The 11,879-nt window shown below is 44.0% G+C and overlaps 1 pseudogene across 1 annotated transcript; it reads left to right on the top strand.

Annotated features, from left to right (window-relative positions):
- The first annotated feature begins 8,053 nt into the window (after positions 1–8,053).
- Positions 8,054–11,486, top strand: LOC309611474 (small ribosomal subunit protein uS14 pseudogene; annotated as a pseudogene). The gene has a single exon. The product of its transcript is annotated as a small ribosomal subunit protein uS14 pseudogene (transcript).
- The last annotated feature ends 393 nt before the right edge of the window (positions 11,487–11,879 follow it).

The following is an 11,879-nucleotide window of genomic DNA, read 5'->3' as shown; positions in this document are numbered from 1 at the left end:
TTGTGACTCCGATGCCAGTAAGAAATGCAGATACTCAGCCTCCCAGCCATGGCTGAATGGCAGTAAAGGAAGAAAGATGAACGTTCTTGAGGTTCTTTAGTGTTTTTTGATCAGTGTGCTTGTCTGTTTTTTCAATTAACTCCTAGAGACAGAAAGTTAAAAGCAGAGATTACCTTCTTAAAGAGGAAGAGATGAGCAGAGCTGAGCTCAGAGGAAAGTAGGGATTCCTGCAGCCCCAGATGCATGACTCAGCAGGGCACCCAGTTGTGACTCCAACCTGTTCAGAACTAACAACCCACATCCGTCCTTTTTTTCATTCATCCCATCAGCTTTTATGTATTACGCACCAGCTGTGTGCTGTTGTGTTCTGAGTGGTTGATGGAAATAGAGCAAGGAACAAGGTCCCCAGGACCCTCTTCTCATAGAACTCACATTCAAGGTGAGGAGGCAGACAGAAAAGAAGTAGACAAATAAATGGAAAAGGAGCTTGGGATGTCTATGAGGACTCTGAAGCCAACAAAGCAGGGTGACAGGCTAAAAAGGGGGTGGGGCTGGGATGACTGGGAAGTGACCTGGAGCTGAGCAATGAATAACAAGACAGAGCAAACAGTGCGAAAATCTGGAGGAAGGGCATTCTAGGCAGCGGGGATGGTAAGTGCAAAGGCCCTGAGGTGTGTGAGTGTATTAGTCTCCTCGGGCTCCATAACAAAGTACCACAAATTTGGTGGCTTAAAAAAACAAAAATTTAGGGCTTCCCTGGCAGCACAGTGGTTAAGAATCTGCCTGCCAATGCAGGGGACATGGGTTCAAGCCCTGGTCCGGGAAGATCCCACATGCCGCGGAGCAACTAAGCCTGTGCACCACAACTACTGAGCCTGCACTCTAGAGCCCACGAGCCACAACTACTGAGCCCGCGAGCCACAACTACAGAAGCCCGCTCCTAAAGCCTGTGCTCTGCAACAAGAGAAGCCACCGCAATGAGAAGCCTGCGCGCTGCAACGAAGAGTAGCCCCCGCTCGTCACCACTAGAGAAAGCCCACGCACAGCAACGAAGACCCAACGCAGCCAAAAATAAATAAATTAATTAATTAAAAATTTAAAAAGAAAAGAATGAAATAATGCCATTTGCAGCAACATGGATGGACCTAGAGATTATCATATTAAATGAAGTAAGCCAGACAAAGACAAATACTGTATGATATCATTTATATGTGGAATCTAAAATATGATACACATGAACTTATTTATGAAACAGAAACAGACTCACAGACATTGAAAACAAACGTATAGTTACCAAAGGGGAAAGGGGGTGGGGGAGGGATAAATTAGGAGTTTGGGTTTAGCAGATACAAACTATGTATAAAATAGGTAAACAACAAGGTCCTTCTGTATAGCACAGGGAACTGTATTCAGTATCCTATAATAAATCATAATGGAAAAGAATATGTATATATATGTATAACTGAATCACTTTGCTGTATATCTGAAATGAACACAACATTGTAATCAACTATACTTCAATTAAAAAAAAAAGAGAGAGCAGTCTCCTAAATACTTCTGTTTCCCTGTCCAGGAGAATGCCAACATTAATTTTAAAAGGGAGCAAGCAATGACATTCTGGGCTAAACCAATGGTGTATTCCACTCAGTCTCAAACTGTGTGTGGTACGTGTGAGTGTGTGTGTGTGAGTGTGTGTGTGTAACTATATGTATGCATGTCTGTGTGTCTATATACATATTGGAAGGGGCAGTTATCAACATTTACACATCTCTTTTTCATTACTTCATTTTTTCCCAGTTTTACGGAGATATAATTGACATACAGCACTGCAGAAGTCTAAGGTGTAAGCATAATGATTTGACTTACATACAACATGAAATAATGATCACGATAAGTTTAGTAAATATCATCTCATATAGATACAAAATTAAAGAAACAGAAAAACATTATTCCTGTGATGAGAGCTCTTAGGATTTACTTTCTTAACAACTTTCATCTATAACATACAGCAGAGTTAATTATATCTGTCGTGTTATACATCACATCCCTAGAACTTATTTATCTTATAACTGGAAGTTTGTACCTTTGACTATCTTCATCCAATTCCCCCTCCCCCACCGCCTTCCTCTAGTAACCACTAAAGGGTATTTTAATTTTTAAATATTAATTAATTAATTAATTAATTTTTGGCTGCATTGAGTCTTCATTGCCGCGTGCGGGCTCTTCTCTGGTTGAGGCGAGCGGGGGCTACTCTTCGTTGCGGTGCGCGGGCTTCTCATTGCGGTGGCTCTCTTGTTGCGGAGCACGGGCTCTAGGCGCGTGGGCTTCAGTAGTTGTGGCACACGGGCTCAGTAGTTGTGGCGCAAGGGCTTCGTTGCTCCGTGGCATGTGGGATCTTCCCGGCCCAGGGCTCGAACCCGTGTCCCCTGCATTGGCAGGCGGATTCCTAACCACTGCGCCACCAGGGAAGCCCCTAAAGGGTATTTTTAAACTACTGTTTATGTGAACTCATGCTGACTGCCAGGCGTTCCTCAGGTAACATTTCAGACCACCGCCCACATCACTCGCTTAAAAAGCACGTTTGCGCTTTCAGCAGACTTGATCCCAATTCTCTTGCTTCCAAAATTTCTGCCACGTTACAAAACTCTGGAGAACAGACAGGTAATCAGCCAACCTTGAGGAAGAAATACAGTCACACTGCCCCAAACCCAAACAGATGTGGACCTCCAGATGTTGACTGCTAGAGCCCTTCTGAAGGCCTTCCCAGAGAATTAAAATCTTTGCAATTTTATATATTAGTTAATAAACTCAAGTCCAAGACATACTCTTTGGCAGGCTTAGCTGTGGTGAGTAGCTGGCCATGACATTCTGTTCACTGAGTTCTGCATCTGCTATGACAAAGGAAACATGGCTATTTTACAGCCCAGTGCTGGATTCTCTGGGGGCTCAAGTTTAAGATTTGGTCACCCCCTGTCTCTTCAGGGAGAAGGGGTTTGCGTGCGGCATTACAAACATCAGGCCTGAACACAATCCCATGGCCCTGTCTTATGAAAGGCAAGCACTTCAAGGCTCTTAACAAATACTGATATACTGGGCACTGGCCAGTATAGAGAGGGATTTACTGGCATCAAAAGGTATTGGGAACAGTACATGACATTCCCAATGCAACTGAAAAGAAGAGAAAACTGCCTACTGATGTCATCAGGTTGAAAGACAGTGGGTTTCTTTTCATTGTGCTTACAAAATATCCCTCCTTTGGAAGACAATGCTTCAGTAGGAAAATGGTATTGATTCATTTTTTATTTCAGCAAAACAACATGAGGCAAAGATAGACTCATAATTAGAGAGATGCTTCATTTATCATCATTTGATCGCTATCAATTATTGTATGTAAGATTTCCTCCATGCCGTCTGCCAGACACTATGCCTAGTGTTTTCCATAGGTGATCTCGTTTCATCCTTTCAATAACTTCATAGGGTAAGTGCTATTCCATTTCACAGATAAGGGAACTGAGGTCCAGAGAGTTTGAATAATTTGCCAGAGGTCATATGACCTGTAAGTGATGAACCGAGGGAACAAATATATGCAGTCTGACTCCAGAGTCTTTGCCTTTAAAGTTCTGAAACAACGCAAAGTGAGAGATGAGCAACGTGAACTGAAAAAAGTAGGGTGAATGCCTTGACCCATTAGGGGTCAATAAATCCAGAACTTTTCAGGCTGCCCAACCATTAGGGATCTCCCAGGTCCAGGCTGAGCTCATGTACTTAAGCTGCCAGGCACGACGCTTGGCACTGAGTGTATCAATAAATGTTAGTTTCCCTTCTTCCAAGGCTAACTGGTGATTGAGCTCTTTCTTCCTTGTTGAATATTCTTCTTGTCTTTCTGATGAAGCTACCATCTCACAAGGAGGCAGGTAAAGGATGTTCAGTGCAACAGTGTTTGTAATAGTGAAAACCAGGAAACAACCTAAGTGTCCATTAGGAGGGGAATAGATAAACAGCAATACAGGCACCCAGTGGAATACTATCAATACATAGTAGGGAAGAAAAAAATGAACCAGAGTTACCTGTATCAATAGAACTGAACCTTGAGCATAACATCTAGAGCAAAAAGCAAGTTGCCAAAAGATACATGTAATATGATAACATTTTTTAAAATGTTTAAAATATGCTAAACAAAATAACATGGATTTCGGAAGCATCAATCTGTAACAAAACAAAAATCATGGATGATAAGGATGCATAGATGCAGATGACCTCTGCGGAGGGAGGAGGAACACTTGAATGAGGGGAGGCCTCAACTGTCTCTGTAACGCTTTTACTTTATTTTATTTTATTTTATTTTTTTATTTTTTTTTTTTAAATTACATCACAATTTTTACATTCACTTTATTAGTAATTGAATGTGGAAACAAACATTAGAAAATAATTCTTTTTTTAATTTTATAGCTACTTTATTTATTTATTTATTTTTGGCTGTGTTGGGTCTTCAGTTCGTGCGAGGGCTTTCTCCAGTTGCGGCAAGCGGGGGCCACTCTTCATCGCGGTGCGGGGGCCACTCTTCATCGCGGTGCGCGGGCCTCTCACCATCGCGGCCCCTCCCGTTGCGGGGCACAGGCTCCAGATGCGCAGGCTCAGTAGTTGTGGCTCACGGGCCCAGCCGCTCCGCGGCACGCGGGATCCTCCCAGACCAGGACTCGAACCCGCGTCCCCTGCATTAGCAGGCAGATTCTCAACCACTGCGCCACCAGGGAAGCCCTTACTTTATTTTAGAAGAAGGATCTGCAAATGTGCTTCAAAGGCGGAATGGTTAAACAGCTTGTGACACGTGTATACCATGGAATACTACTTAGCAATTAAAAGAAACAGACTATTTGACACAGGGAACAATTTGGGTGGATTTTAATGGCATTATGCTAATTGGAAAAAAAAAAAGACCAATCTTAAAAAGTTTTGTACTGTATGATCCCATTTATGTAACATTCTTGAAATGACAAAATTATAAAGAAGACGAATAGGGAATTCCCTGGCAGTCCAGTGGTTAGGACTCTATGCTCTCACTGCCGAGGGCCCAGGTTCAATCCCTGATCGGGGAACTAAGATCCCGCAAGCTGAGCGGTGCAGCCAAAATAAAATAAAATAAAATAAAAATTAAGAAGATGAATAGATCAGTGGTTGCTAAGGGTTAAAGAGGAGGGAGTGGGCATTGTATAGTATGAGGGTGTTCCCTCATGGTGGCAGAACCATCTGTATCTTAAATGTGGTGGTGGTTATACAAATCTCCGTATGTAATAAAATGTCAGAGAATTAAAACAAAGACCTACAAGAAGAAGAAGGGTTGTTAAGTCTGGGTGGTAGGAACACAAGTTGTGTTATTGGTTTTTGATCTTTGTGAGTAGGAGGTTGTATAAATACGCACACGATCAGGTTACCTGACGGGGCTGTGAGGCAGATGCTACCATTCAGGCCCTCTCTCTCTCTATGTTCAGTTTATCCTCCACCTTCTTTTGCATCCCTCAAAATACCCACGAATGTCCTTTATGTTTTAAAGATTTTATGGCTGGCAACTTGGAAAACTGATAAAGGGTAGCCCAAAATTAGCTTGTTTATGAAACCGTAAGGTTAAAAACTCTTACAAAATGAAATAAGGGACTTCCCTGGTGGTCCAGTGGGTAAGATTCCACACTCCAAATGCAGGGGGCCCGGGTTTGATCCCTGGTCGGGGAACTAGATCCCATGTGCATGCCGCAACTAAGAGTCCACATGCAGGAACTAAGACTCGGCTCAGGGCTTCCCTGGTGGCACAGTGGTTAAGAATCCGCCTGCCAGTGCAGGGGATATGGGTTTGAGCCCTGGTCCGGGAAGATCCCACATGCCGTGGAGCAGCTAAGCCCGTGTGCCATAACTACTGAGCTTGCACTCTGGGGCCTGCGAGCCACAACTACTGAGCCTGCGTTCCACAACTACTGAAGCCCACATGCCTAGAGCCCGTGCTCTGTAACAAGAGAAGCCACCATGACGAGAAGCCCGCGCACCGCAACGAAGAGTAGCCCTCACTAGCCACAACTAGAGAAAGCCCGCGTGCAGCAATGAAGACCCAATGCAGCCAAAAATAAATAAATTTTTTTAAAAAAAGAAAAAGACTCGGCGCAGGCTAAATAAATAGATAAATAAATATTTTTAAAAAATGAACCTGGAAAACATGATGTGAAAGTCAGATACAAAGGGCCACATACTGTATAATCCCATTTGTATGAAATGTCCAGAAGAAGCAAATCCATAGAGACGGAAGGCAGACTGTGGTTGCCAGGGGCTGGGGGAGGGGAGATGGGGTGTGACTGCTAAAGGGCAGGGGGTTTCTTTTTCGGGTGATGAAAATGTTTTGGAACTAGATAGAGGTGATGGTTGTATGACACTGAGAATGTACTAAATGCCACTAAACTGTTCACTTTAAAATGGTTTGTTTTGAGCTTCCCTGGTGGCACCGTGGTTAAGAATCTGCCTGCCAACGTAGGGGACACAGGTTCGAGCCCTGGTCCGGGAAGATCCCACATGCCACGGAGCAACGAAGCCCGTGCGCCGCAACTACTGAGCCTGCACTCTAGAGCCCACAAACCACAACTACTGAAGCCCGCGCGCCTAGAGCCCGTGCTCCGCAACAAGAGAAGCCAACGCAACGAGAAGCCCATGCACTGCAACGAAGAGTAGCCCCTGCTCACCACAACTAGAGAAAGCCCATGCACAGCAATGAAGACCCAATGCAGCCAAAAATAAATAAATAAAATAAATTAAAATAAATAAATAAATTAATTAAATGGTTCGTTTTATGTTATGTGAATTTCACGTGATTTAAAAAAAAAAAGCTGTTACAAATGTATAGAGTAACCGCCCCTCTTCTCTAGCTCATCCTCTCTCCCATCCCCCACTCTCTGTCCCCAGTCCTCTCCTGGGTCAGGCAAGATCCCTGCCCCAGAGGCTGTGGTCTGAGGATGGAGTTAGGGTGGAATACTAGGTATGCGCCAGTGTCTGTTGTGATTTCTGGTCGTCTCTAGCCTGGGTAGTTCTCGTATAAACCTTTTCCTCCCTTTCACCGAATACAGCTCCTTAGAGCAAGACATAAACCAGGGTGTCTGTTATGAGCTGATTTGTGTCCCCCTTCACCCACATTCCTATGTTGAAGTCCTAATCTCCAGTACCTCTTTTTAAAAAAAAAAAAAATTTATTTATTTGGTTGGGTCAGGTCTTAGTTGCGGCAGGTGGGCTCCTTAGTTGAGGCTTGCCGGCTCCTTAGTTGTGGCATGTGAACTCTTAGTTGCGGCATGCATGTGGGATCTATTTCCCAGACCAGGGATCAAACCCGGGCCCCCTGCATTGGGAGCACAGAGTCTTAACCACTGCACCACCTGGGAAGCCCCTCCAGTACCTCTTAATGTGACTGTATTTGAACAAGGGGTCTTAAAGAGGTAATTAAATTAAAATGAGGTCATTAGCGGTGGGGCCCTAATTCAATAGGACTGGTGTCTTTATAAAAAGAGGCGATTAGGACACAGACGTGCACAGAGGGAAGACCATGTGAGGACACGGGGAAGATGGCTGTCTACAAAGCGAGGGGAGAGGTCTCAGAACAAATAACTCTACCCACTCCTTGATCTTGGACTTCTGGCCTTCAGAACCGTGAGAAAATAAAATTTCTGTTGTTTAAGCCACCCAGACTGTGAAACTTTGATAAGGTGGCCCGAGCAAACTCGCACAGCGTCTGATCCTCTTTGTCCTATGCCGCTGTCAGCCAGTGGTTACAGAGCTCGGCTGGAACGCCATTTGTGTTTATTTAAAACCACTTATCACCTATAAATTAGAATAGAATTTCACATAAGGCCTCTTGTGCTACACAGCAGAGAAATTCAACTTAAAAAAAGTAGAAGAATAACATTAAAGACAGGTTGACTTTTCACAGGCAAACATTGCCCAACTGCCTCTTCTCTCTCTCCAGCTATCCTTTGTTTAATGATGGAAACCAATCTCAAAATTCATTAACATGCATATTTTTAAAAAACTGAATGAGAGAAAAAAAATCACACTGCTCTCTGCGGTTCCCATAGAAGCTGACATTTCAGTCATGATTTCAAAAAAAAATTTTTTTTAAACGGAACAACTAAAATTATTATAATCCAGAAAAAAATTGCTGAATAGTCTTATCTACTGTTATCATTTCTAACAAAGAATATTCACATAAAGCTCCTAAAAATTATCTTTCTAAAACAAAAATTGAACCATGCCTCTTTTCCTAACCTCAACAACCTTCAATTATCAAAAGAATAGAGTTCCAACTCAGCACTGCCAGGCTACCTGGTATCAACGTGGGGTGGAGGTGAAAGAGAATGGCCTTTGGAATTAGATGTTTCTGGGCTGAAATTCCAGCTTTCCCACTCATTGGCCAGGTGCTGGGGATGCAGAGAGGATGACAGGGGTCCTGGGCTTAGGATCCTTACAGTTACGGATACTTTATACTGAAATATAATTCACATGCTATAAAATTCATCTTTTTTTTTTTTTAGGTCATTCATTTTATTGAATATCTTGTGTACTTTCTTATATTCTTAACTCAAGAGACTTTCTTTCAGGTACACATGCCTAAAAAGCCTGAGAGCAGCAGGACAGCCGGGGCACACAATTCAAACTCCTGCCCAGGCCCTTCTTATGTCTTTCCCATTGAGGACTAAGCCAGCACTTCCCCTCTTCCCCTCTATCTCAACAGCCCAGTGATCCATCCTTTATAACTGACAGAGTGAAATAAAATGGAATCTGGGAGAACCAACCAGTTGGCAGAGGGAAGCCGGAGAAACTCCCAAGAGAGATGGTCCAGCTGATTCTGGAAGCCACAGCAGGTCCCCGGGTATGGCTGCACACTGGCAGAGGTGACCAGGATGTCCTGGGTCATAGCTTGGCTCCAGACACAGACTAGATTCCCAGCCACCCAATCCGTGCAACCGAGACAGCATGCAACTCCCTGAGGATGCTGTCCTCCAGCCCTCAACCGCAGTTCACTGACTGAAAACACAGACTAAAAACAGATACTGACGCTTGATCTTAGACAAAAGGCTGAGAAATGATAAATTCATCCTTTTAAAGTACAGTTCAGCCATTTTTATTATTGTATATTCACAAACTTGTGCAAACATCACCACTGTCTAATTCCAGAACTTTTTCATCATCCCCCCCCAAAAAATCCCCCATGCCCATTGTCAGTCATGCCCCATAGAGCTGCCCCAGCTCCTGGCAAATACCAATCTACTTTCTATCTCTATATCATTATTATTATTATTATTTTGTGTGTGTGGCCATGCACCACTCAGCTTGAGGGATCTTAGTTCCCTGACTGGGGATTGAACCCGGGCCCTCGGCAGTGAAATCACGGAGTCTTAACCACTGGACTGCCAGGGAGTTCCCATGATGTATTTTTTAAATGAAGAAATGCCATTACAATGTTGGGAAAATTGAGGTAGGGCGATTTGGGCAGGGGGCCTTAAACAGGCTTTCTTCCCCATCTGGTTTGTGACTGTTTGTTCTTCTGAGGTTGAGTCCAACAGTCTTGTGGGACTGAGCCCTTCACCTGTGGGATCTGATGCTAATGAAACAGAGTAGGACCCTGTGGGGACCTGCCAGGTACAAATCCTTTCTGTGTCCCCTGTTTCTTGTTTGTAGGAAATAGGCTTTATTCAGCCTCCTTGACCTTCCCTGAGTTAGAAAGGGCAGATTTGAACAGTTGCTTATCAGGGAAGGGAGGGGATGTAGAAACAAAGGAGGAGCAGTGAAGAAACAATAGTGCAGCCCTGGGGCAGGGTCCTGGTTCCTCCTCAAGGGATACACAGAACAATATCTTTGAGTTCTTCTGTAGGAACTAAGGCCCCCACCCAGGTGGAGGATGGTAACTTCAGGACAAGCACAAGATTCCTGGGACACCATCCTGTTACCTCACCACCAACCAATCAGAAGAAAGTCTGCACACAGTGGGAGGTGATGAAGACTCTGACCCCATCCCCAAATGATTTCCCTTTAAAAACTTTCCTGGTCAAGCAGAACATTTGGAGCTGGTTTTTGGACACAAGTCCACCTTCTCCCCAGGTTGCCAGCCTCCTGAATAAAGCAAGTTTTCCTTTCCAACCAACACTTGTCTCTTGAGTATTGGCTTTTGAGTGGCGAGCAGCCAAACCCAAGTTTGGTAACAAAAGGTGAGTAGAATCTCTACTGAGATCCAAATGAACAGTCTGGGAGACCAAGTGCAAGAAATGTCTCAAAACATAGAGCAAAATGATAAAGAAATAGAAATCTGTGGGGAAAGGTAAGAGAGTTGGAGGATAGCTCCTGAAGAATGAATGAACACACAATAGGAGTTCCAGAACAAGAATAAGCAACAGATCAACAAATAATAGGAGAAGATTTTCCTGAAATTACTAAAGATCAGAGACTGCAGATTGACAGGGCTCACTGAGTTCCAGACTGGTCTGATAAGAGTCATATGTGGGCATATTCTGGTAAAATTCCCAAACCTGAAAGATAACCATCTTACAAGTGTCAAGCAGAAAGCAGAAGATATTCACAAAGGAAAAAAAATCAGACTGGCATTAGATTTTCATCTACGCTATGGAAAGATGACAGTGGACCCGTATCTACAGAAGAGAGAAAGGACTCCAACCCAAGAATCCTCTATCCAGTTTTCAAAATACTTTCTATCTATTGAGGCAAAAGGAGAAGAGTCAAGGATACCCAAGGATTCAGAGACTATAACTCCCAGGTCTTCATCTTAGGAAATGACTTGAGAACAGACTTACCAAACCACAACTAAACCTGAAAAGAAAACTGAAAGAAGAAGAAAACAAAAGAGAAAACAGTGTTAAGAACACAGGCATATGACGTCTTACATCTTAGTGGATCCAGAGAGGGATTTGTGTAACAGAGAAGGACTCTTGAAACCAAATGGACCTCCCCTAAGGGAGTTCTAACAAATACTAAATTATTTCAGCCAAACCTCAGAGATTGGTGAGTGGGGGTGGGGAGGAAAAAGGTCTCATGGGTCTCAGTGGGGAAGATGGGAAAGGAAAGGAGGAGAGGGAGGAAGTGAAAGTGTTCTAAGGGTCTCGTCTCGGAGGGACGAGGGAGAAGAGGAGGAAACGGACCTAGGAGCTGCGAGGACAGTGCACCTCAGCGTGGGACATGGTGAGTTACAGGCCTCCCATTATCAGGACAAGGAAATTCCTTTTGCCTAGTTGCAGCCAAGAAAGCAACATGGGTCACCAGCAGCTCTACTGGAGCCATCCAAAAAAATCTGGCCAGGGTTCTAGCTCTTGCCGCGTCTGCTCAAACTGGTCCAAACTGGCCCAAACCGGCACTATCTGATCCAGAAATACAGCCTCAATATGTGCCGCCAGTGTTGCCGCCAGTATGGGAAGGACATCGGCTTCATTAAGTTGGACTAAGTGTGAACTTCTTTTTTTTTTTTTTTAATTTTATTTATTTATTTATTTATTTATGGCTGTGTTGGGTCTTCGTTTCTGTGTGAGGGCTTTCTCTAGTTGCGGCAAGTGGGGACCACTCTTCATCGCGGTGCGCAGGCCTCTCACTATCGTGGCCTCTCCCGTTGCGGAGCACAGGCTCCAGACACGCAGGCTCAGCAATTGTGGCTCACGGGCTTAGTTGCTCTGCGGCATGTGGGATCTTCCCAGACCAGGGCTGGAACCCGTGTCCCCTGCATTGGCAGGCAAACTCTCAACCACTGCGCCACCAGGGAAGCCCAGTGTGAACTTCTTGAATGGGTCATCCAGCATATCTACCTTCCTCAGAAACAATACTAACTCTTTGTATATAAAATAAAAAATTTTAAA

This window comes from Balaenoptera borealis, assembly GCF_965194805.1.
Source record: "Balaenoptera borealis genome assembly, chromosome: 14".
NCBI lineage: Eukaryota > Metazoa > Chordata > Mammalia > Artiodactyla > Balaenopteridae > Balaenoptera > Balaenoptera borealis.
The sequence above is the reverse complement of the archived record's forward strand: the minus strand, read 5'-3'. Positions and strand labels throughout refer to the sequence as shown.